Source organism: Pseudophryne corroboree, chromosome 6 (assembly GCF_028390025.1).
Source record: "Pseudophryne corroboree isolate aPseCor3 chromosome 6, aPseCor3.hap2, whole genome shotgun sequence".
NCBI lineage: Eukaryota > Metazoa > Chordata > Amphibia > Anura > Myobatrachidae > Pseudophryne > Pseudophryne corroboree.
The window spans coordinates 731693618-731720028 of NC_086449.1; the positions used below are offsets into that span (position 1 = coordinate 731693618).

At 43.5% G+C, this 26411-nt stretch overlaps 1 protein-coding gene and 1 long non-coding RNA gene across 3 annotated transcripts in view; one reads left to right on the forward strand and one right to left on the reverse strand.

The window, feature by feature from the left end:
• ABTB3 (ankyrin repeat and BTB domain containing 3) overlaps nucleotides 1–26411 on the reverse strand; it is a 386831-nt gene that overhangs the window by 323839 nt on the left and 36581 nt on the right. The gene's annotated exons all lie outside the window — the stretch shown is intronic.
• LOC134933334 (uncharacterized) lies at nucleotides 17563–24798 on the forward strand. Its single transcript, XR_010179674.1, has 2 exons — nucleotides 17563–17736; nucleotides 24692–24798. It is a non-coding gene; the product is annotated as an uncharacterized LOC134933334 (long non-coding RNA).

Here is a 26411-nt window from a genome sequence, read left to right on the forward strand (position 1 = left end):
CCGGGAGCAGCCCATCATCTCAGGGAATGCTGGGCACACAACTGGAGTGATGTCATCGGGATTTCCTGTGAGGCCACACCCTTTCTGTTAGGCAATGCTTTTTTGTTAGGCTTTTTGGGCGCACGTAGGGGGGGATATAGAATGCACAACAAGTGTCACCAGGCCTGGTGACGCCTCTGCTAAGGAGCTACAAAAGCTAGAGCAAATTTTGCCATTCAGTTTACAGCAGATATTAACTGAAAGCAATTGGAAAGATGGAACAAAGAAGTCCATGCCTCCATATTTAAACTTTTGAAAAACATTAAAAAAAATATGGATTGAAAGACTCTAGAATATATTAATCTGCTTTACATACGTATACTTTTATATTTTGAATGTTAAACTGTTTTTTTGTTTGTTTTTTTGTATAGCATGAAAACTGAGCTCCATTTTTGCTGAATTTTGCAAATTGTGTAGATATTTGCTCCGAAAGATATTAAAATGCCATATTTAAACAATAAACTATAACATTTTGAAGATATATAGTGTAATTGATATGGAACCCATGCTGGTAGGGATTAAAGTTCAGAAGTTAAACGTTACCTGGTGCTATGTCTTGGCTTGTGTCAACTGTGCTAAGAAGTAATGAGTAACAGAGGCACCTTTTTTATTTTCTAAAAATTCTGCTCAATGGCTATCTTTTTCTTTCACGTATCCTACATCTGTGAGATATCAGCTTGCATTATCCCAATATAAAGGCCATTTGCATAGTTACAAATAACGTACCTTTATAGAGGTTCAGTATTCAATATATATTCAACATCATGTGTTTTCAGGGTGTGCATTATTAGATCTACACTAAAAAGGTATACAGTAAAAAGGTATAGTCAATAGGTCTACTGTTAATGGTAGACATGCATTAGGTTGATAGGGTCAAAAGGTCAACAGGACAAAAGGTCGACATAGAATAAGTAGACAGTAGGAAAGGTCGACAGGGTCAAATGGTCAACATGGAATGGTCGACACAAAAAAGGTAGACACAATTTGTATTTATTTTTTCGGTGTTGTGTCACTTTCCTGCCACAAACAAGCCCCATTAGTGTACTGCGTCCCCTCTTATGGCTCGCCATGCTTCGGGCAGGTTACTATTCCCAATTGTAGTCCACGTGGATGGTAAAGTATGAAAAAGTTGAAGAAAATAAATATAAAAAAGGTGTGTCTACCATATGTGTCGACTAGTGCCATGTTAATCATTTGACACTGTCGACCTTTTGACCCTGTCAACCTAATGCATGTCTACCATTAGTGGTAGACCTACTGACTGTAGACCTTTTTAGTGTAGAGCTATAGGGGGTAATTCTGAGTTGATCGCAGCAGGAACTTTGTTAGCAGTTGGACAAAACCATGTGCACTGCAGGGGGGGGCAGATATAACATGTGCAGAGAGAGTTAGATTTGGGTGGGGTGTGTTCAATCTGAAATCTAAATTGCAGTGAAAAAATAAAGCAGCCAGAATGTACCCTGCACAGAAACAAAATAACCCACCCAAATCTAACTCTCTGCACATGTTATATCTGCCCCCCGCTGCACTGCACATGGTTTTGCCCAATTGCTAACAAACTTGTTGCTGCGATCAACTCAGAATTACCCCCATAGTCCGGATACTGTTTTTTCAGAACTCTGTAGAGCAATGCTGTTACTCTCTCTACTGGCTAAGAGTGCTGTAAGATAGAGAAGCACCTTCCCATCTAACATGTCAACTTGTTGTAGAGGAGTGAATAAGATCAAGATAGAAAAGGGGAATGCCAGTGGCATAAATACCCAGGGTAAATAAAAATGGCACCCATTGAAAAATTCTAACTTTGCTTCACAAAATAAATAGCCATTGAACCTCAAATTAGGGAACCACAAGATCCAGGCAAAACATCAATGTGACATTGATGAATATCACGCGTACACACGCACACACACACACACACACACGCGGTTATCCAAAAAAGGGGCGGTAAAGGGGGCATGGTAGAGCGATTATATCATCACGGCATTACCAGCATTGGGGGAGTGGGGCTATGAGGATGCACTTCAGCACAAATAGTGTCATCGCCCGTCCCACATTCCTCCCAGCAGACAGCAGCCCAGAGGGTGACAGGGCGACAGTGTGGGGGGTGCGGGGGTGGACACTGTATGCGGGAGACTTGCCCACTTTTCCGGGTGGCCAGGATTGCCACCCGATTTTCGAGAGCCTCCTGGCCATTCCGGGAGAGTAAGCAAGTATGACTGTTATGGAATAAAGTTTATTATAATCAGACAAGTAACTAAGCAAATAAAAACTATACATTTTTTTTGTCCTAGTTCACAAAGCTCATCCGTTCCAAAATCCTTTCGATGCTCTCAAAACCTTCGTCCCTACATCTTATTTGCACCTCACCTTTATTTCTATTCCTCATTTTGCTGTCACAAGGGGCCTGATTCAGGTTCCAACGTACCTGCTTACCATGGTGCAAAGTATCGATGTTTGGTACTTTGCACATGTGCTGTACGGATCCTGCATCATTGAAAGTAGAGCGGCTGCAGGCATCAGTTGATTGAAAGTTTACAGCCGTTTGGGGGATGCGGCAGACGCAGTGGCGTGCCGCCTCCGTTTTGGGGGCGCGTCGAAGCCAGTTGGCCGTTGGTGTCGCAGGTGATCCAAAGTTGCATAATGGGACACAGCACTGGATCATAAATGAATGCAGAAGGTGTCTACTTATATTATATGCCTTCTGCTGCATTACCATATTAGTGCGTCGCTGCTGCTGCTTTCTTGCAGCTTCCAACCAAATCTGAATCAGGCCCATGATGCAACCCTATGTACTCACTTCCTCCAACCTCTTCCAGTCATAGGGTGCTGTTTCTCTTCTCGGCAGCACCCCACCACCTGGCTCTTGCCTACAATTACACATACATACACAGAAATGTAATTGTCATTAATGGTGCCCCTAGTTATACCCCTGGAGAATGTAGGGCAGACAAACTGCACAGAATCTCTCTGCATTCTGTACTGCCTGATTCCTACATCGGCCTGAATGTCCATTCAACTCATTTTGTATTCCTGATAGAGATCAATGATCCCTTTTCAAAACGCAGCTGAGATGCACTCTGCCCTGTTCGTTGCCTGTTACGCATAACACGGATCCAATGCAGGGGTCACGCAGACATACCGCCTGTGAGCATGTACTTTTATTATGAGTCATCAATTCGCATGAGAATCCTCCAGGTGAGAAATTTCTATCTGCAAGTTACACAGTTCAGAAAAAGACTGATTGAAAAAGCTACGATAACACTCAGTATAATGAAATCCCACAGCTCCCTTATATACTAGCAAATCTGCTCTGAGCTATAGAAAATGCATATATGATTACACAGCAGATAGGGTTGACGTCACAAAAGACCACATTGGGATTGTGCTGTTAGGGAGTGACATTAAACCTAACCATAAGATTGTTTTCATGCCTTGCTCATTACCACACTGTGGTTCTCCGGACAGCCAGCATAACACAGACCAGTGCCTCGCTCCTCACATACATGTCCTCAGGGGCAATTCTAGAGAGGCCCATGTGCAGGCTCCATCAGGGTCCCCTCCTCTCTAGCTAGCGGCAGCGCTGTGACTCTGGGCACTAAGGCCCGAGGGGACTCTAGCGCTGTCCCAGAGTGTCTAGAGCACATGCGCACATCGCAGCGGCCATTTTCCCTGTGATTTTCCTACTGCACATATGCGAAACACCAGAGAAATGGCACCACCCCATTTTCCCAGTAATTTCTGCAGTGCTACTGCTTCGCCATAGGACCCCGGAGGGTAAGCAAGTCCAGTGACAGGGGGGGTCAAAGGTGACACCTGTACCAGGCCCCAAGGATCAGAGTGGCCACAAGTATATGCCGCTTAGTGCCCAGCTGGGATATGAGCCATCTTGTCCAAATGGGTCAGCGAGATTTAGGCAGTGTGGGTGCAGCTCAGTGACAGGAGTCTCTCACACACAGTGTCACACATGAGTTTGCACCCGCTCTTCCGGGTCCAGCTCTCTTGCAGGCAGTTACGGATACCTGTGCCCTACACTGGCCTCTTCTGATGGGGCCCCAGATATATCACTGTACCGGGCTCCAAGATTTCTGTTGCCGTCCCTGAGAGTAAGTATTACAAATAATGGGTGCAGGATGTGCAGTGTGAGCCCCCCCCCCACGGAGGGGCCATGTGCATCACACAAACCAGAGCCGTAACTAGACTTTTTGGTGCCCTGTGCCAGAGAGAGAAATGGCGCCCCCCACCTCCCCACCATTTTCCCAACAGGGACATAAGGTGCATACCTCGTGGGTAAAGGGCATGCCAAGATTGATCCCAGAGAAAGCCCATGCTATGATGCCCCTTCCCACATTTTATATATACACTGCAAGAAAATGGATTTGGACCCAAATCCTCCTTATACCACATTCATGCACTTAACTTGAGAGCTTGTTGTTATTCAGTTACAATACCCTTTATTAAATAACACATTTCAATATACTGCCATACCCAGGATTCAAACCTATGACTTGTTGAATCCTAATTAGACACCCTACTTATTGAGCTATTTAATCCTGCATAAAAACTATGAACACTGTATGAAGATACTGGTACTTTGTGAAAATAATAATCAGCATGGCAAATGAGCAGGTCTATGTAGTGTGCAGACACACATCCAATCCCTTGCAGCCACACTACATAGATCTACTCCGCCGCAATGCTGATCATTTTTTCACAGAGTACAAGGTTAGCTTCAAATATTTTGAATTCTTTAGCTTAGAATTATCTACCTTTCTATGCAAGAGCAGATAGCTCAATGAATAGATTGTCTGACTGCAATGCCACAGGCAATGGGTTCGAATCCCGGGTATGTCAGCATCTTGAAATGTAATAAAGGACAGTGTGACTGGATAACAAAGAACTCTCAAGGTGAGTTTATAAATGTTGTATAGGTATTAGCGACAGAAGGGGTGTGGGAAGGAGACGGGTGGTCAGGAGATGCTGGGCTTCAAAAAGGGGGGAAACTGAAAGTGAAAGTAATTAAAACACTTACTTGACAATTGCCACCAACAGCGCCCCCTACCTTGCAGTGCTATGTGCGGTGCCCCCTCCGCACACACCTAGTTACAGCCCTGACACAAACTGTACCCATTATAAATACGCCAGTGCAGGTCCTACTTCCTAGGACACTGGGGGATGGGGGAAAGATGAAAAGGAAGACCTTTGTAAGGTTAGAAGTCAATACAGTATATTTAGGGCTCGAGATCCCAGACAAAATGTGAAAATCAACAGGAGGAGGCAGCAGGAAGCACAGGCAAGAAAAAGATATACATGGTTATTATAACGTTGTCCTTTGACTGGCTAGGAATTCTCACATATGTTCACAATGTATTTAAGTACATTTTAATACGTTTGTGATTTATGGACTTATTCCCAGAAGCACTTAGCTTGCAGAACTACAAGACACTAAAATAATTTTATGCAGCTATAACCCAATAAAAATCAGATGGCTGCTAAATCTGTGTAACTGGCTACTAAATCCTCCAATCCTATCCCCGCCCATAGAGTACCCAGCCTTGCTCTGCTTAAATGACTTCATATTACTTGAACAACTCCTTGTTGTGTGTTTTGGTCACACATTTTCTCATCATTCAAAGCAATTTTTAAAACGTGGCATCCGTTTGAGCTTGAGAACATTTAGGAAAAACACAATAATGGTGGTGTGAAGATTTATGTCCCAGATTTACTAATCTGCTGTATCACTGTCATTCTGAAAGGGTAATTAACATTAGATAGTGATGTCAGACAAATATTGTATTTTAGTAATCCTGTATCTGCCTGAATCACACTTCACTGAATAATGATCATTGCTCATGTTTTCTTAGGTCAGTGAATGAATGATGTGGTTTGTTCCAACTAGTTTAAATGAAAGACAAAGCTGCATAAGCAAAGCTGACTATTCTGATTTTGGGGTCTATTTACTAAGCCTTGGATGGAGATAAAGTCGCTAGAGATAAAGTACCAGCCAATCGGCTCCTACCTGTCATTTTTCAAACACAGCCTGTGGCATAGCAGTTAGGAGCCAATTGGCTGGTACTTTATCTCCATCCAATGCTTAGTAAATAGACCCCTATGTGTCTTACTACAAATGCGCTTTTAATGGTTTTTTTTTAAATAGATCTTTTAATGAAAACAAAATATATCTGGCCAGATTCTGAGTTGGGAGCATTTGTGGGCTACATGCAGATGCAGCCAGTATTTACCCTGCATTCAAAAAATAAAATAAATGTATTTGGATGATTTGCTTTGCAACATGATTTGTCCAGATACAAAGTTACTTGGTCTATTTTGCTTTGATGCCAATTTAAAATGATTCCATATATGTATTCAAGCAACATCTACCAACATTGGGGGTAATTCCAAGTTGATCGCAGCAGGATTTTTGTTAGAAATTGGGCAAAACCATGTGCACTGCAGGGGGGGCAGATATAACATGTGCAGAGAGAGTTAGATTTGGGTGCGGTGTGTTCAATCTGCAATCTAATTTGCAGTGTAAAAATAAAGCAGCCAGTATTTACCCTGCACAGAAATAAAATAACCCACACAAATCTAACTCTTTCTGCACGTTACATCTGCCTCCCCTGTAGTGCACATGGTTTTGCCCAATTGCTATCAAAAATCCTGCTGCGATCAACTTGGAATTACCCCCATTATTCATTTTGAGGTGCGTATAAAGGGCCTTATTCAGACCCAGACACAGCTGCATGTTTGTACGCTGCACCCCCGCACCCAAAGGGTCTGCGCATGCATACCAGCCGCAGTGCACGTGTGCAGGCTGTAGTGATGTTATTGCATCCTGGAAAATGTGATTGCATCATGATTGACAGCTGCGGGCATCATGGGGGTGGCACTACGGCATTTGGTGGGCGTGGCCTGAAAAACATAGGTGTGTCCGGACCGTTTTCAGGGTGGGTGCATGACATCACACGCAGCCGCTGCTAGACAATAGACGGCGCCGGACCGCCTGCCAGCCCAGTCAGGCTGCGCAGCCAGGGGTCGTCCTCTAATTGAGGCGTTCGCAATTAAACGGCGAACTCACCGTGGGGCAGTACAACACACATGCTGGGCGACCTTGCCCTATGCTGGACGGCCCCCAGCATGTGAGTATATGGATGCAGATGTTGCTGTGGAAGCAAGATCTGCATCCATCTCTGAATAGCCCCCAAAGAAAAGCAGAGACACTTTAACCTTCAGATCCTGCTCATCTAAGTTTGAATGTGTCAGTCAGTACTGAATACACCTGTGCTCCAGCGGAAGATATGGAAAACTGTTGAGGCTCACTGAGGCTTGAGTTGAGAAACACTTATTTAAAGAGATGGGTGTTTATCTTGTGAGAGGCAGTCACTGGTTACTAGGGATGACCATTGAAGGCTTAACCATCGATGGTCTCCATCAAAGGCACCATTACTGTAAAGCATGGATGGCATGAAACCATTGACAGCAAACCACCGATGATTTCACCTGTTGAGGAACATCTCTGCTTTGTAAAACATTGAGCAGTAGGCTAATCAGAAGAGTTGACGGGGCTTTGCTGGTCGTGTCAGGGGGAGGAGTTAAGCTTTGTGTCCGCTGCGTGGGGGGGAGAAAAAATGTTTACTGGGCTCTCTCCACCATCAATGGCTCAATGGCAAAACCAGTGATTATAAGTGCAAATCCATCAATGGTTGTTAACCACCACCACATTAAATTAGGGTACACAGTTTATTTGCAAGTTATATATTAAAGTATTAATGTTATGTTTTCATTTTTATTTGTTTTTCTAGAGGGGGGGGGGGGTGTTAGGTTATGGGGAATTTATTTTCTAATCTTAGGTGCATTGTATTTACAATGTTATACGTAGATCATATTTTTTTTTGTTTATTGTACTGTATGTTCATTTATTCTTTTTTTGTTTCGTGTTTTTTGGTTTTCATTTTTACTATTTTTCCTCCACTTTATTAGAAGTCTTTGGCTTTTAAATAATGTGCGTACCAGGTTAAAAAAAACAACCCTTATTGCAGTCTGAGAAAGTGAATTTAATATATACTATATTTACGTATACCTAACAAGGAAAAATTTATATTACCGTAGTACAAATTTGAAGTCTCACAAAATACCATGCAATTTTTACATTTCATACTGGCGGAAGTACGGTCTTCATCCTTGATGGCAGTGCAGGAGCAGCAGACAGCAAGGGAGTGTATGTATTTTGCAATCAGTGACTGCCAAAAGGATACAATAAAACAAACACAGTGTAAATAAACATGAACCACCAGAAAACGCCGCTCAGTGCGTGTTGCACTGTGCTAGTTTGTGAATGGTCTCTTATAGACAAAGCTTACTGTTGATTTATAAAGCCGTTAAAATAGCAGGAAGATTTCAAATATGTTGGTTGCTCAGCATAGAAAATTCTCTGAGTGTCCCCATCAAAAAATGTGTGGTCTGGAGCCAAGTGACTTCAACAGCTTTAACATCTGGATGTCTGCTCGGTCTCTGGATGACTTTGGCAGTGGTAATGCTTTTGAAACATGTGGAGGAACACTTGGGAGGAGGAGGGTGAGGAAGAGGGGGGAGGCCTATTAAACTGCTTAGAGTTTAGATTTTTCTTATTTTGCAGAACACTGTATCATTCAGCATTCCGAATTATATCCAACCTGCTTATTTCACTATGTGCCCTGGGACACGTCTAGAACAAAAACTGCGTTCTCAATCCACTTTACGGCCACGTTCTACAGTGCAATATAAAAAGAATAAAGAAAATATTGCACCGTGTATTCACAGAAGCGAGATCGACTTTTTTTGGTCATGAAAAAGCTTAAAACAACATGTTGGCAGGAATCTCAGTTCATATATATTAAAAGACTTCAACAGTTATAATGAAACTGTTTCAGAGGAGGAAAAGAGACCATTAATAGTAGACACAGAATGAGTTTTTCCAACTATACTATGACTGGGGAAAAAGGGTTTTTACAGAACTATAAGTAAAAAAAAGGGTAAAATAGATGGTAATTTCAGTGATCACTAACCGTTTCCTGATTTGACGTTCCTCTCACATGTCCTCACTTCTGTAGCCCACACCACAAAGTTCTATGAATGTTTAGTGAAAAGAGCCACCATTGCAATATGTAGTGTCCTCTTATAGCTCATCATTACCACAGGTTCAGTATGATTTGCCGATGGACGGGATGCCGGCTGTCAGAATCCCAACAGCCCCCCATTAAGCCCCCTAACCCTCACCTTTTCCTTCCTCTAACCCTCCTTTGGGGGTCCCTAACTCTCCCCGGTGTTGCCTAACCCTAACCCTTCCCACTTAGTGCCTAACACTAAACCCTCCCTACCCCGCTGCCTAAACATAACCCTCCCCACTTGAGGCCTAACCCTAACCCCCTCTTCTAAGTGCCTAACCCTAACACTCCCCAGTCTCTAACCTTCCCGTCCATGCCCACAAATGCTAACCCCCCTTCTCCTGCCTAAACCTAACCCACCTCCCACCATTTCACCAGTATATCCCACTGTGAGGACGATCGGGATGCTAGCTGTCGGTAATGTGACGCCGGCATCCCAAGCGGCGTTGGTATGTAGACGCCGGCACTGTGTCCTCCATCGGGATCCCGGCATCTGTATACTGACCACTGGGATCCCATCCATCGGGAAGCTAACTGCTTCCAGTACTACAGTGGGAAACAGTCTAAGTGGAGGGGGAGAGGAGGAGTAATTAGAAGGTGCAATCTCCATCCTGCCTTCATCCCCATTTTTCAGCCTGGCATGTGAGACAAACCACACAGCCCTGGGGAAAACTGCAGCAGTGAGTAATCCCACTGGCTCTGGTTAATGTCGGCCTGGGTAGAAGGATTATTCGGTATCCGACACCAGGTCGACACCAATTGGTCGACACACCTTAGGTCGACACCAGGAATAGGTCGACACGAATAAAAGGTCGACGTGAACAAGTTCGCCATGGAAAAAGGTTGACATGAGTTTTTCAAATATTTGTACATTTTTAAAACGTTTTCATACTTAACGATCCACGTGGACTACAATTGGACTGGTAACCTGTACCGAGGGCAGTGATAGTGGAGCGAGGCCCCTTGCTCGAAGCATGGTGAGCGGAGCGAGCCATGCAAGGGGATACGGTGCACTAATTGGGGTTCCCTGTCACTTTACGAAGAAAACAACACCAAAAACAGTCAAAAGCTCATGTCGACCTTTTTCCATGTCTACCTTGTTCTGTGTCGGCCTATTCCTGGTGTTGACCTAATGTGTGTCGACCAATTGGTGTCGGCCTAAGTGGTGTCAACTTAATTGGTGTCGACCTTGAATCCCAGTCCAGTATGGATTGCAAATCTAAAGCAATTTCTGATGGTGCAGTTGTCCATGGGGTACAGGAGACATATGAATGGAACGGAATCTTCACCTTCTTGAATTTTTAAAAATGGACCTGCTCACACCTGGCCATAGATGGAACCAGCAAGTTAGTTGAGCATTGTCTTTATGAGATTTGCATTTGCAAATGCAGGAAACAGATCTTTTACTCAGAATGGGGCACAAAATAATTGTTTTTTTCTCCACAGAGTCATGCTTATTATGTATTAAAACACATTTAGAAATGTATTCCTCTTTTGCCACAGTGCCCTGGCATTCACCACCTTATTACCTTGTACACATTCACCACCTTATTACCTTGTACACATTCCCCACCTTATTACCTTGTACACATTCCCCACCTTATTACCTTGTACACATTCACCACCTTATTACCTTGTACATATTCCCCACCTTATTACCTTGTACACATTCCCCACCTTATTACCTTGTACACATTCACCACCTTATTACCTTGCACACATTCACCACCTTATTACCTTGTACACATTCACCACCTTATTACCTTGCACACATTCCCCACCTTATTACCTTGCACACATTCACCACCTTATTACCTTGTACACATTCACCACCTTATTACCTTGTACACATTCACCACCTTATTACCTTGTACACATTCACCACCTTATTACCTTACCTTATTACCTTGTACACATTCACCACCTTATTACCTTGTACACATTCACCACCTTATTACCTTGTACACATTCACCACCTTATTACCTTGTACACATTCACCACCTTATTACCTTGTACACATTCTCCACCTTATTACCTTGTACACATTCACCACCTTATTACCTTGTACACATTCACCACCTTATTACCTTGTACACATTCTCCACCTTATTACCTTGTACACATTCACCACCTTATTACCTTGTACACATTCACCACCTTATTACCTTGTACACATTCACCACCTTATTACCTTGTACACATTCACCACCTTGTTACCTTGCACACATTCACCACCTTATTACCATTCACCACCTTATTACCTTGTACACATTCACCACCTTATTACTCCCCACCTTATTACCTTATACACATTCACCACCTTATTACCTTGTACACATTCCCCACCTTATTACCTTGTACACATTCACCACCTTATTACCTTGTACACATTCCCCACCTTATTACCTTGTACACATTCTCCACCTTATTGCCTTGTACACATTCACCACCTTATTACTCCCCACCTTATTACCTTATACACATTCACCACCTTATTACCTTGTACACATTCCCCACCTTATTACCTTGTACACATTCACCAACTTATTACCTTGTACACATTCCCCACCTTATTACCTTGTACACATTCACCACCTTATTACCTTGCACACATTCCCCACCTTATTACCTTGTACACATTCACCACCTTATTACCTTGCACACATTCACCACCTTATTACCTTGTACACATTCTCCACCTTATTACCTTGTACACATTCACCACCTTATTACCTTGTACACATTCACCACCTTATTACCTTGTACACATTCACCACCTTATTACCTTGTACACATTCACCACCTTATTACCTTGTACACATTCTCCACCTTATTACCTTGTACACATTCACCACCTTATTACCTTGTACACATTCACCACCTTATTACCTTGTACACATTCACCACCTTATTACCTTGTACACATTCTCCACCTTATTACCTTGTACACATTCACCACCTTATTACCTTGTACACATTCACCACCTTATTACCTTGTACACATTCACCACCTTATTACCTTGTACACATTCACCTTATTACCTTGTACACATTCACCACCTTATTACCTTGTACACATTCACCACCTTATTACCTAGTGCAGCAGAGCTCCTCATAGTGAGTGTAGGAGGAGACACCAATAGCCTTATGTAGCAGTAGTCCTTACAGTGCCTATGCCAAGATAATGTCTATGTATGTAGTTAAGATCTAGTGACCCAGTGATGGGGAACCTTTCGTACTCCAGCTGTTGTTGTACTACACATCCCAGCATGCCCTGCTAGCATGGGCAAATAGCAAAACTATAGCAGGGCATGTGTAGTTCAACAACAGCTGGAGTGCCAAAGGTTCCCCATAACTGTATAAGTGACCCTCCGCAGTATGATGTACAGTAGCAAACCTTGTGCTATACAGAAATATAAAGAAAATTATGCCACATGTTGACACTAAATTCCACTTAGGCATCCATCACATGCAGAATAGATTGTTCTCTCTTAACAGTTAATTTGATTTTTACATTTATAATGCGCTTTCATCATTCAAGTCTGGTTTAGGGGTTTATCGCCATGATGATGTACAAATTGCCTTTTATAAGTTTTGTTTCCATCCCGAAACACTTCTTAGAAACCTTTATGGATTTCCCAGGAATTGTTCCTTGCACTTTGGATAACTTTCTTTGAACTGGCATAATCATTATTTTTTTACATACCAAAGTGTAATAATGAATAATTGTAGCACCTACAAAGGCTTACAAGATTTCTTCTTAAATGGAAATTCCATATTGAAATAAAATCTGCAATAACGCTAACATAAGACAAGAAAGGTTTCTTCTTTCCTTATAACACAGTAAACACCTTTTACATGTAATTCTATAACACTCCGGTACAGCTGGCAGGTGGAGAGCAGCCTACAGTCATTTTTCCAGCTTCGCTGCATCACTATTTTTAAAGCCACAAAAAGATTCATAACTCAGGCCCCCATATAATGAACTGTCACCAAGCAACTTATTACCCTTTAAATATACTTGTCTTTTCTCCCGGGAATTTTGGGTAGACATTTGAGGGAGTATTTGGGAGAGTAGACAACCTCCCTGCTAGACCTTCCCCTCCTAGAGACAACCTCCATGCTGGACCTTCCACTCCTAGAGACAACCTCCCCGCTGGAACTTCCCCTCCTAGAGACAACCTCCGCACTGGACATTCCCCTCCTAGAGATAACCTCCATGCTGGACCTTCCCCTCCTAGAGACAACCTCCCCACTGGACCTTTCCCTCCTACAGACAACCTCCCAGCTGGATATTCCCCTCCTAGAGATAACCTCCCCGCTGGACCTTCCCCTCCTAGAGACAACCTTCCCGCTGGACCTTCCTTTCCTAGAGAGCACCACTGAAGAGCAGGTAAGTATGAAGGTACATGACCCTCTAGTACCTAAGTTGCCTGTTCTCATTTCTTTTTGCAAATCAATGTCCTTCTTATGCTCTCGTTATGGAAATGCCCCTTGTGCTCATCTCCACCTGTCTCTCCTCTTTTCACTTTATAAAAAAATAGTCCCTCCCTATAAATTTAAGTAATGCAATAAACTACCGCTAGTCTAAACCAGTTTATAAATCTTCTACCCATAAAACTATCTGCCTTCTCCATAGCGCCTTATAGATCACAGTCTTGCAGTGTCTGTGCCACTTGACAGCATCTTCTGTTCCTCATGGTGTTTGCCAAAAATGCAGGTCCACAGGGAACGGTGAAAAGCAGAAGTGGAATGCGGCTGTCAGGACCCCTATTTTGACAGGCAAAGGGCTATTTGGAAGTATTGAAAGTGCACTCCATGCCACCTGACAGGCACTACTACGCTCATTGTTATACGACTGTTTTTGCTATCCTGCTACATAGGCTATGAGTAAATATGAGGATGTGTCTACAGCATCTATCACTGTGCATAGTTACACTTGCCGCACTACCAATCAGTGCCACCAAAAGACCTATCAGACACTGCTTCTGCGGTGGGTTGGGTAAGGGGAGGCATGGCAAGGCATTTGTGGAAATGGTCAAGCCCCACTGAGAATACAGGGGCTCTATGCCATTTTACGGTTGTGGTTATGCCTCCTTGACATGCTAGGGCCTGAAGAAGATCACAAGCTTATTGTGCCCACCACTCCTCTCGGTGCAACTGTTCCCAATAATGTCATACGTATTCCATTCCCAAACAGCTATGGCACTTCTCTAATACATAATCTGGATTGTCCCGGGGGAAGGGGGGATTTTCACACATAAATAAGATTAATTTTAGAGCAATCCGAATCGTTAAGGAGATTATAAAGTAGGGACAAATGCACTACCGAACAGCTGAACAGTAAAAGCATATGATCACACATTCATTTGAAACATTTTTATTAGGCATATATAAATTAAACAAAATGATAGTGCATATTAAGGGAAGATGTCAAGTGATAATACAAGTTTACTATATATGGAGGAGTCCTAAAGATGTAGAAATATTTTCGTTTGGGAAATGAAAGTCTTCATAGCTTTATTTAGTTACTGCGAGGGCTTCTGAGAGGGGAAGGGACAGGTATGAAGAACCGAGGAGACACAATCACACCCCCAAGACAGCATGACCATGCCTCTTCAGCAGGTGGTGCAACATGTAAAGAATGCCCCTCCCTAATGGGGTGTGTTTATGCTACACAGGCTTGGCCATGCCCCCTAGTACTCATGCCCCATAGACCTCTCGGCGGCCCTGGTTTTTGCAATGACATTTCTCAAAACAATGTTGTTCCGGAAGCAATGTGCAATTTCCAGGTATGTATTAATAGTAAACAAAAAATATTAATGGAAATATATATATATATATATATAAATATTATTGTGATTACTGTAAGACACTATAAGTTACAATTATTCCGCATACAGTGATTGGAAATAGTCAGCACCTCAGCAGTAATTTTCCCTTCAAAATCATCTAAAGGAAAAATCTCACAGAGAGTGTGGACTGAGTATTTGAAGTGACAATAGAAATAAAACTGGGAAGAAAAAGGCTAACCTAGACCTTTTCAATTCTAACAATTACATTCCATATAACAGCTTTCTCTGTGATCTAATAAATATAGCACACTAATTACGCTTGCTTTGGTCATGAAGAGATGTCATTTTTCCAGGCATTTTGTTAAACCTGTAATGTAATTCCTTTGCTTAATGCTATTATGTAATAAACTGTCATGCAAAATCAAAGTTTTTCCCCCTCTGTTCTTACAAAGGCCTCAGCCTCCACATTTTGAATTCACTAATTTTACCTCATGCAGCCAAACCCTGGTGACACTGCACCTGTCGTCTACATACAGTGACTGCGACCATGTTGGAGGATGAACAAATAGTTTTTTTCTTAATGAGAAAAGAGTGAAATCACTAGTACATGAAGCACAAACTCCTGCCCTGGATATATCACTAGTGCCCAGTGCATTGATAGGCTGTATTTACATAAACATTAGCTCAGTACAAAATATGGCTGCCTCTTCTGTGGGCATGTGATGGGTACACATTATATAACTGTAACTTTGGTGTGCCAGTAAACTCTCACAATGCCGAAGATATTCCTGGGTGACCAACCTAGGAATATACGTAATCACAAATCATAGCAGTGGCTCCTATCTGTCAGTCCTGGGGTAGGGTCTGCCTTCCGCCATCACTGTCACGCCACTGGGTCATGTGAGAGCAGTATTGGCCGGGCTAAAATGTGCAGCTTGTGTGAAAGGGTGGGATCGCGATCCTGTACATGCGCCCAAATTAAAATGAAGCCCAGGCTTCTAGGGACTACCTCGCTGCAGGCGGTTAGTAGCCAGATAGGGCTGTTGTTATAACATGAAAGTGGCATAATTGCAGATCGTCCATTATCTGACTGGGGGCCTTATTCAGCTTCATTCGGTAATGCGATGCAATTGCACTTTCTTGATATTCCAGGCAGTGCACACGTGCAGGGCCCGTTCTGCACATCCACGGACCGGTAGATGCAACTGCATTGCACTGATGCAAATGCCTCTGCCTGATTGACAGGCAGAGACATTCGTGGGGCGGTGACGCGGCATTGCGGAAGCGTGGTGACAAAAAATCGCAAAGAGATCCTGGCCGTTTTCGGGGCAGTCGCGTGATATCTTACGTGGTCACTGTGAAGGGAAACAAGGCAGCGCAGGCAGGGGTTGACCCTAGTTGCTGCAATCATGATCTAATTGCGATACAATTGCAATTAGATCGATAACGCAGAGCTGGACGGCACTTAGCATGTGATCGTATGCAGCTGCAGTTTTGCTAAATTAGCAAAATTGCAACTGAAGCTGAACAAGGTCCTGGATCCCCATACAGCGAAGGGACGCCTATTTCTGAAGGATCTCCTGTATGATGACAGCTGCTGATGGAAATCAGTTGGCAGTGCAATGTACGCATAAAGCCATACACACTTGGATTAGCATGGTGTAATACATTTGGCTGCAGCAGCATCTGTTCTTATAGGCACTTCCTGTCAGACTCAGAATCAGGCCCACAGTGCGCTACTCTGATTGAAAATGAGCAAATTAGCTAAGAAGTAAATGTATATTTTGAGTAACTGAGTATGTGTTCATAACTAGGACTAACCAAAGCTATCTGCAAATATGTTAACTATACATGCAAGGAAACAATTATACGATGTGCGAATACACTGACTGACCCCGGGTCATGTGATGTGCTGAATAAGTCACATGCCATTCATTCAGATTACCAGGAATGCTGGCATAGGACCTGCAGGCAATGCTAAAAATGGTTCTCTACATTCTTCTGACAAGAACCTAAAGGGTTTTTCTAACGGTAGCATTTTGCATTGTAAGGAAAAAGCCATTTATTTCAGACTAGCTGTGTAATGTAACAGTGTATTTGCACACAGTGTAATAATCACTGAATTGTGCTGGCGGCTCATATTAATCTGATCCATCTGTTTATGTGTTAAAGGTAAAATGAAGTTTTTATATATATATATATATATATATATATATATATATCTCTATCTATCTATCTATCTATCTATCTATCTATCTATCTATCTATCTATCTATCTATCCAAACAATCCCAAACCAACAGGAATGAGTCGTTACTCCACATACTTTCTCAGTGTTCAACGTGCATCAAACAGTGTGTGACGTGCGGAAGGTAAATGGCTGAGGAGGCACCGGCTAGTACCAGAGCCAGATTTACACACAATGTACGAGCCAAAGGAATTATGTTGTTATTATATATATATATATATATATATATATGTGCTACTCGGTGAGTGTGAATAGTTTTAGATATCTGTGACTCTTGAGTAACTTTAGGATATTTGTCTAATTACCTTGTTGTTTCGGTTTTATCTCTCTCTGCAGGATTTAACAACTAATGACGTGATGAAGAATTGTTCCTTGCGGAGGTGAATGTCATACAATAAGATCTACTCGGAGTAAATGACATATGGATACATAACAATCAAGAAGGTTTTATTAAGCAGGAACCCGGAATACTGTGACTCCGCCACTTCACTCGGCTTCCTCTACCTAAACAACGGTTAGTACAGCATACCTTATATGAACAAGTTATAAAACATCATATTTAACTGAGACAGTACATCAATGCAATTGCAACATTACTTTAGGATTTCACCTCCCCCTTACTGCAGTTCAAATTCCCTAAAATACCCTCAGTTCAGCTGATTATTCATACGTTGGTGCACATGTAGATGGTGAGTATATGTCCCCTAGTGAGATGCCAACTTTCCTGCCGTAAACCTCCACTGATCCTCTGTGCAGCAATATTCTAGTCTGTAAAACTCCTGTATACAGCGATATGTTTACTGGAATTATCTATTGATAACGGTGTAGTTCAACTCTGTCTAGGGTTTTTTCGCTATAGAAACTACACTTGGATTTTACTGGCAAATCAATCCTTGAACAGGATAGTTCTCAATTTTCTATCCTGCATGAACATCTGACACCAGGAGGAATAGATAAAGACTTATGGACAATTGATAACTTGCGGAATGATTATCCCTCCTTCCAGCTATCCGACTAAGCCTTCAGGGATATCTGATTCTCTGCTTCAATGATGTCCTGCGTCTTGCTTAGTGTCTCTTACTAATTCTCTCCTTACTGTGTATTACGGAATGAAAAGAGTCAATAGCGCACTTTACGGAACTATGGTATTCCCTCGACAACTGTGTGGTACTGAATGGGAAATGTAAATATGTCACTTTCTTGCCCTATGGTTGCTCCTTGTCTCCAGAGATGGAATACAAGCAAGGGTTGCTGGCTAGGGTCTATGCATTAGATTTCCCTTAGTGACAAGCTGTCCGGTATTGACACAGAGTCCGACCGGTCTAGAGAGCAATCCTCTAAATTATCTACCTTTGCTGGCTTATTATCAGGGTCCTGCTATTCAGAGAGGTGTCGCTCAATCTCTCGTCTGCCCTGCTGCCATTAGACTATTCACGTTCTTATATTGCTGTCCCCGTACCTCACCGGGAAGCCGCCTTCTCTCTATACCTGAGGGAGGGATGATGACACTCCGTCCTTTTTGCCCGCCCTGCTGTGGTCGGACTGGTCGGATCCCGCTGCAGCCGCCCAGTACCTTGCAGGGACGCCGCCTCCTCTCAGTCTCTCCGTGAGGGGGAATGTCCTTCAGTCCGCCCTGCTGCCGCTCAGCACCTTGCAGGGACGCCGCCTCTTCTCAGTCTCTCCGTGAGGGGGAATGTCCTTCAGTCCGCCCTGCTGCCGCTCCTGGCTGTCCGCTGCTCCACACTCTGCGCCGGAGCTCAGATCTCCTCAGTCGCGGTAAGTCTCCGACCTTTCTCTCCGTTCAGGGATGCTTTCTCCTCCTGCGTCACACCAACTGCTGGCTCGAGAGAGTCTCTCCTTTTTAACCCCTCTCCTCTTATCCCCGGATGTGTCCCGCCAGTGGCGCGGGGACCTATCGCCCGACTCAATTCTTTCTTTCTCCAGGGTCCCTATGACCTCCGTTTTTTCTATATTTACCGTCTGCCATTCTAATCAATGAGACCCATTTATTAATAAAGTCTGGGGTCTAGGGTCCGACATCCTGGGTATCACATACCTCCCCGGTAATTTGATGCATATCCTTATGCATCTTGGCATCAAATATAACCTCTCGACCATACTTTAGACCATCAGCATACAAACATTTAATTGTACTCTAACTCTGACATAACATAACATTCTATTTTTTTTTTTTCATTACATCTACAAATTCACTTTATTGAACCACATTAATCAATTTAACTTTAGCAAGACTACTTTTATGATTTATATCGAAGAGGTAATTTCCCTTTTGTGCTCCTTTCGGAACGTCTCAATAAAGGAACCTCGGGGTCAACAGGATCTGGGACATTTTCAGTTAGCGGTGCACTAACCCCGGATGTGCTAGTTTCTCCGAATGTGCCAAAGATTGGCCACCATAAACTCATCATCATATCCGGGTATGAATTTAGGTCTGACGTTGTCTCTAGCGGTGGGACATCTCGGCTCTCTGGCTCTGGCCAGACAGGACATAGTTTCAATTGATTTCTATGTACGAGACTTGATCGACTTCCATCCTCCAACTCGATACGGTATACAGCAATATCCGGATTCGGTATGTCTATTACCCTATATGGACGAGGCTCCCATCGGTAATCTAATTTGCTTTGCCTTCGATTGTTCTTTCTGAGTACTCTACATCCTATGGGCAATGGTTCAGCCTGGGCCTTTACATTGTAGTTATGCTCTTGCCGTTTTTGCACCATTCCTCTATGTTGCTGGACCATGTCTTGAGCCACCTTTAGTCGACGTTGGTGTTCGGCTACCCAATTGGTTTCTGTAAATAATTCCGAAGTAACCTCCATATTTAGACTTACATCTACGGGTAGTCTTCCTGATCTACCGAATAAGAGGTAATATGGAGTGTATCCAGTTGAACTATGAACTGTATTATTATAGATGAACATGAGCTCTGTCAACATCAATGGCCAGTTGTGTCGTTGCTGTTCGGGAAGACTCCTTACCATTTGTAGAAGTGTCTGGTTCGTCCGTTCACACAGGCCATTTCCTTGGGGATGATATGGAGTGGTTTTAATCTTCTTACATCCATAGAGGAGGCATAGCTCTTGGAAAAGTTTGGAGGTGAACGCTGGCCCTTGATCGGTCAGAATCTTATCTGGGAATCCATAAGTTCTCACGAAAGCCCTCCAAAAAATCTCCGCTGTGGTTTTTGCTGTCATATTTTTCACGGGTAGGGCCACTGCGAATTTCGTGTAATGGTCAACTATCATGATGGCATATTCATATCCCAGTCCGCTCTTCTCCAGCTTTACATGGTCAATGGTGACCAATTCCAAGGGTTGATGGCTAACTATTGGATGGAGTGGAGCTCTCTCATTGGCCATTGGTGTCCTTCGGAGATTACAGTCATGACAGTGTTGACACCATTCTTCAACGCTTTGACGCAATCCAACCCAATAAACCCTTTGTCTAAGATTCATTTCCGTCTTTTGACTCCCAAAATGTCCAGACCGATTGTGATAGGCATTTAACAGAATTGGTACTTTTGTCATAGGAATGAGCACTTGGGTCCTGGTTAGGTGAGTTTTGGGATTCGTACTTTTCCGAATTATTACATTCCTATGAATTTCTAGGCGGTCCCTTTGTCTCCATAATTTCACCAATTCTGGGGCTGCAGCTTGCCGTTCAACTTTAGATAGGCCTTTCTTATGCAAAAGCAACTTTTTCAATTGCTGGAAAGTAGGATACTCCTCTTGCCACCCTTGCCACTCACTCTGATCCTCTTCCTCGATAGGCCGTGCATATTCGCTTCTCTGAATCAGAGGTTTATGATTGTGTTTAATCACCAGTTGTCGGGTCATTTGAAAAGGTGGCATTTCCACCATTTCTAACTTATCCTCTACGTCCGACTCCTCCCGGTCGGCAAGGCGAGATAACGCGTCCGCGTTACTATTATTTTGTCCGGGCCGATATTGAATAGTAAATTTATAGTTGGACAGTCGGGCATACCAGCGCTGCTCTAATGCTCCCATCTTGGCCGTAGCTAAATGTGCCAGAGGATTGCAGTCAGTATACGCTACAAACGGAGTAACAGCCAGATAGTCTCTAAATTTCTCAGTGATGGCCCACACTAAGGCTAGAAATTCCAATTTAAAAGCGCTATAATTAGCATCATTACGTTCCGTTTTCCGCAGGCCTCGGCTGGCATATGCTATGACTTTTTCTTTACCATCTTGTAATTGGGCAAGTATGGCACCGAGCCCTTGTTGACTAGCATCAGTTTGCAGGATAAACGGTTTACTGTAATCTGGATATGCTAGGAGTGGTGATTGGGTCAACAATTCCTTTAGATGTTCAAAAGCAGTTTGTTGTCTTGAAGTCCAGGCAACTGGTAGACGTTTGCTCTGGCTGACTTGCGGTACGTCCCGAAGTAACTCATGTAATGGAGCAGCAATTTTAGCAAAATTTTTCACAAAACGTCTATAATAACCCACGAATCCCAGGAATCTTCTTACATCTTTGACCGTCTGGGGTATGGGCCATTCTTGGACGACTTTAATCTTGTCGGGATCTGGAGCTACTCCCTCGGAACTCACTAAATGTCCCAAGTAATGAACCTGTGGTTTTAATAAGTGACACTTGACTGGATTTACTTTCAGTCCGTACTGGGCTAGTTGTTGCAGAACTTCTTGGAGATGTTGCAAATGCTCTGAATACGACTTAGAAAAGATAATGATATCGTCTAAATATAATAAGATCATTTCAAAGTTCTTATGGCCCAAACAATGTTCCATCATCCTTTGGAAAGTTGCGGGGGCATTACATAATCCAAAGGGCATTCGTTTAATTTCATAAAGTCCCATGGGTGTGGTAAAAGCCGTTTTCTCTTGGTCTTCGGGCGCCACCATAATCTGCCAGTATCCACTTGTTAGATCTAATGTGGAGAAGTATTTGGCTGATTTCAAGGCCGCTAACGACTCTTCTATCCTGGGAAGTGGATAAGCGTCCCGGTGAGTGATCTGATTTAGCTTCCTGTAATCAACGCAAAATCTTAACTGACCATTTTTCTTTTTTACTAGTACCATGGGGGCAGCCCAGGGGCTATGACTTTTCTGGATGACCCCAGTGATCTTCATATCCTCTAACATTTGTCGAACTGGCTGATATAAAGCCGGGGCTACCGGACGATGTTTTTCTCGTATAGGCATAGCATTTCCTGTTATGATATGATGATTTACGGTCGTAACTGTACCGAAATCCAATGGACTTTGACTAAAAGTCTGTGGATTCCCCTTTACCACTTTTAACACTCCCTCTTTTTGTTCTAAAGGGGTGTCCTCACTTCCAATTTGAATACCCTTCCACCATTCATTCTTTACCTCTTCTTCCGTGCTAGTAATATCATCACTTTGTCGATGAACCCGTGTCGGAGCATGCAGCACGTCCTGAAAGGTGACCCAGGTGAGTTTGGCAATCGGTCTTTGACGATACTACTTAATCCGGTAGTTATGCGGGTTCATGATCCGAATTGGCACTCTTCCATTCTTAATATGCACTAAACAATGGGCCACCACAATTCCATCTTCTTCATTCCCTTCACAAGGTTCAACCAGGGCCTCATAACTTTTTCCCCTCGGCCCACAGCGAGCCTTGCCCCAAACTACTATTTCGGAATTGGGAGGCAATTTAATAGGTTTACCATCAGTAATTCTGACTTTACCCAGGGACCCTCCACACTGTATAAATGCCCGTTGACTTTGTAGAGTCTTGATGGTCTTTTGGATAATCTTCCGCTCAGGAGATAACTGATCAGCTAGGGACTGCTTAAGGATCGCAATAAGCTCGTCCGGGCAACTTTGCAGAATATTCATCCCTAAGATTATTGGGATCGCATTAGGGTCATTTGCATGGGTAATCAGACATCCTTGACGAGGTAATTCCGTGTCTCCGATTTTTACATTAGCTTCCCAATAGCCCACACACGAGATGCTTGAGCCGTTACTGGCTATTAACTGTAACCAGGATGGTGGAGGGGACACCATTTGTTGTTCTCCCCAATATTGAATAAAGGTGGAATGTTGAATGGTGGTTATTTGTGATCCAGTATCCACCATAGCTGTAATCTCTATTCCATTAATAGCAATCTGTATATGTGGACATTGTCCCACGTACTGGGCCCACCATTCTTCAGACTTTGGACCTATTGGGGTGTCTCCCCCCGAGGCTCGGTCCCCAACCTCGGGACATTGGAGTTTAAAGCATCCGTCGGTTCACAGTTTCGTTCGATATGTCCTGGTTTTTGACATCGCCGACAAATCGGACATCCTTGAGGATCAAACTGATCGGTACTTCTTCTGCCGCTTGTTGTCGGCGGGGTCCACCAATCGTTCCTGGTTCTCCGGCGTTCCCTGGACCACCGATTTTCATTGGGGACAGAGGCCTGTTTCCTAGTGAAATTCTGAATTTCCTTACTCATCTCAGTCATGCCCATTACGAGCTCCTTAATCTGGCTCTGTAAAGTTCGGATTGGGTCCATCGTAGGTGTCTGAAAATTCTGAAGGCCAATGTCAGTTGTTCTCCTGTTCCGTACGGACTGAAGAGAGCCGTCTTCATTGGGCATCTGACCTTCCAGATAACCTGGCATCTCCGGGAAACTGACCTCTTGGGTTACCTACTTTAATCCCGTCCTCCTTGAAATCTAAGAATGACTGATCAGGTTTCTGCATTCTAAGTAGTCTGAGTTGAGCTCTTACGCCTTCTCTATTTGCCCCTTCAATTAATTGGGACACTAGAGTCTCATCACTATTTTCCATTTCACTCTCATCCACTGTACGAATTGCTTTTAAAGCTTCCTGCAGGCTTAACGCAAAATCTCGAAGTGTTTCACCCGGGCGTTGTTTCCTAGCATAAAATCTCATCTTTAGTTCTGAAATGGTATGCAACTCGAATGTGGTAGCTAATCGCTGTAGTATCTGTTCAATGGTCTTCCTCTCTCCAGCGGGCCATGAAATAACCTCACGCTGTGCTGATCCTTTCAATTGTCCAATGAGAATCTCAACCTTTTGTTGTTCGTTTAAGGGATATAGGCGAAACATTGACTTCATCTTATTCTTAAAATCAGTCAATGTATTCCCTTCCGAATTAAGTCTATCTCCGTAGTAGGTGGGAAGCCACGGAGCCCCGAAATAGTAGGGTAGCGTTATTGGATTTATTTGAGCCATACTAGGGATTCCTGAGGTGGACTGGCTGGGTTCTCCGCTAGCAGAGGGGGTGGACTGTTCCTGTTCCTTGGACATCTTCTTAGCGTATACTCTTCCTCGCGTTGGGTAAGGTATCCTGTTCGTGACGCCACTTAATTTTACGATGTGCTACTCGGTGAGTGTGAATAGTTTTAGATATCTGTGACTCTTGAGTAACTTTAGGATATTTGTCTAATTACCTTGTTGTTTCGGTTTTATCTCTCTCTGCAGGATTTAACAACTAATGACGTGATGAAGAATTGTTCCTTGCGGAGGTGAATGTCATACAATAAGATCTACTCGGAGTAAATGACATATGGATACATAACAATCAAGAAGGTTTTATTAAGCAGGAACCCGGAATACTGTGACTCCGCCACTTCACTCGGCTTCCTCTACCTAAACAACGGTTAGTACAGCATACCTTATATGAACAAGTTATAAAACATCATATTTAACTGAGACAGTACATCAATGCAATTGCAACATTACTTTAGGATTTCACCTCCCCCTTACTGCAGTTCAAATTCCCTAAAATACCCTCAGTTCAGCTGATTATTCATACGTTGGTGCACATGTAGATGGTGAGTATATGTCCCCTAGTGAGATGCCAACTTTCCTGCCGTAAACCTCCACTGATCCTCTGTGCAGCAATATTCTAGTCTGTAAAACTCCTGTATACAGCGATATGTTTACTGGAATTATCTATTGATAACGGTGTAGTTCAACTCTGTCTAGGGTTTTTTCGCTATAGAAACTACACTTGGATTTTACTGGCAAATCAATCCTTGAACAGGATAGTTCTCAATTTTCTATCCTGCATGAACATCTGACACCAGGAGGAATAGATAAAGACTTATGGACAATTGATAACTTGCGGAATGATTATCCCTCCTTCCAGCTATCCGACTAAGCCTTCAGGGATATCTGATTCTCTGCTTCAATGATGTCCTGCGTCTTGCTTAGTGTCTCTTACTAATTCTCTCCTTACTGTGTATTACGGAATGAAAAGAGTCAATAGCGCACTTTACGGAACTATGGTATTCCCTCGACAACTGTGTGGTACTGAATGGGAAATGTAAATATGTCACTTTCTTGCCCTATGGTTGCTCCTTGTCTCCAGAGATGGAATACAAGCAAGGGTTGCTGGCTAGGGTCTATGCATTAGATTTCCCTTAGTGACAAGCTGTCCGGTATTGACACAGAGTCCGACCGGTCTAGAGAGCAATCCTCTAAATTATCTACCTTTGCTGGCTTATTATCAGGGTCCTGCTATTCAGAGAGGTGTCGCTCAATCTCTCGTCTGCCCTGCTGCCATTAGACTATTCACGTTCTTATATTGCTGTCCCCGTACCTCACCGGGAAGCCGCCTTCTCTCTATACCTGAGGGAGGGATGATGACACTCCGTCCTTTTTGCCCGCCCTGCTGTGGTCGGACTGGTCGGATCCCGCTGCAGCCGCCCAGTACCTTGCAGGGACGCCGCCTCCTCTCAGTCTCTCCGTGAGGGGGAATGTCCTTCAGTCCGCCCTGCTGCCGCTCAGCACCTTGCAGGGACGCCGCCTCTTCTCAGTCTCTCCGTGAGGGGGAATGTCCTTCAGTCCGCCCTGCTGCCGCTCCTGGCTGTCCGCTGCTCCACACTCTGCGCCGGAGCTCAGATCTCCTCAGTCGCGGTAAGTCTCCGACCTTTCTCTCCGTTCAGGGATGCTTTCTCCTCCTGCGTCACACCAACTGCTGGCTCGAGAGAGTCTCTCCTTTTTAACCCCTCTCCTCTTATCCCCGGATGTGTCCCGCCAGTGGCGCGGGGACCTATCGCCCGACTCAATTCTTTCTTTCTCCAGGGTCCCTATGACCTCCGTTTTTTTCTATATTTACCGTCTGCCATTCTAATCAATGAGACCCATTTATTAATAAAGTCTGGGGTCTAGGGTCCGACATCCTGGGTATCACATA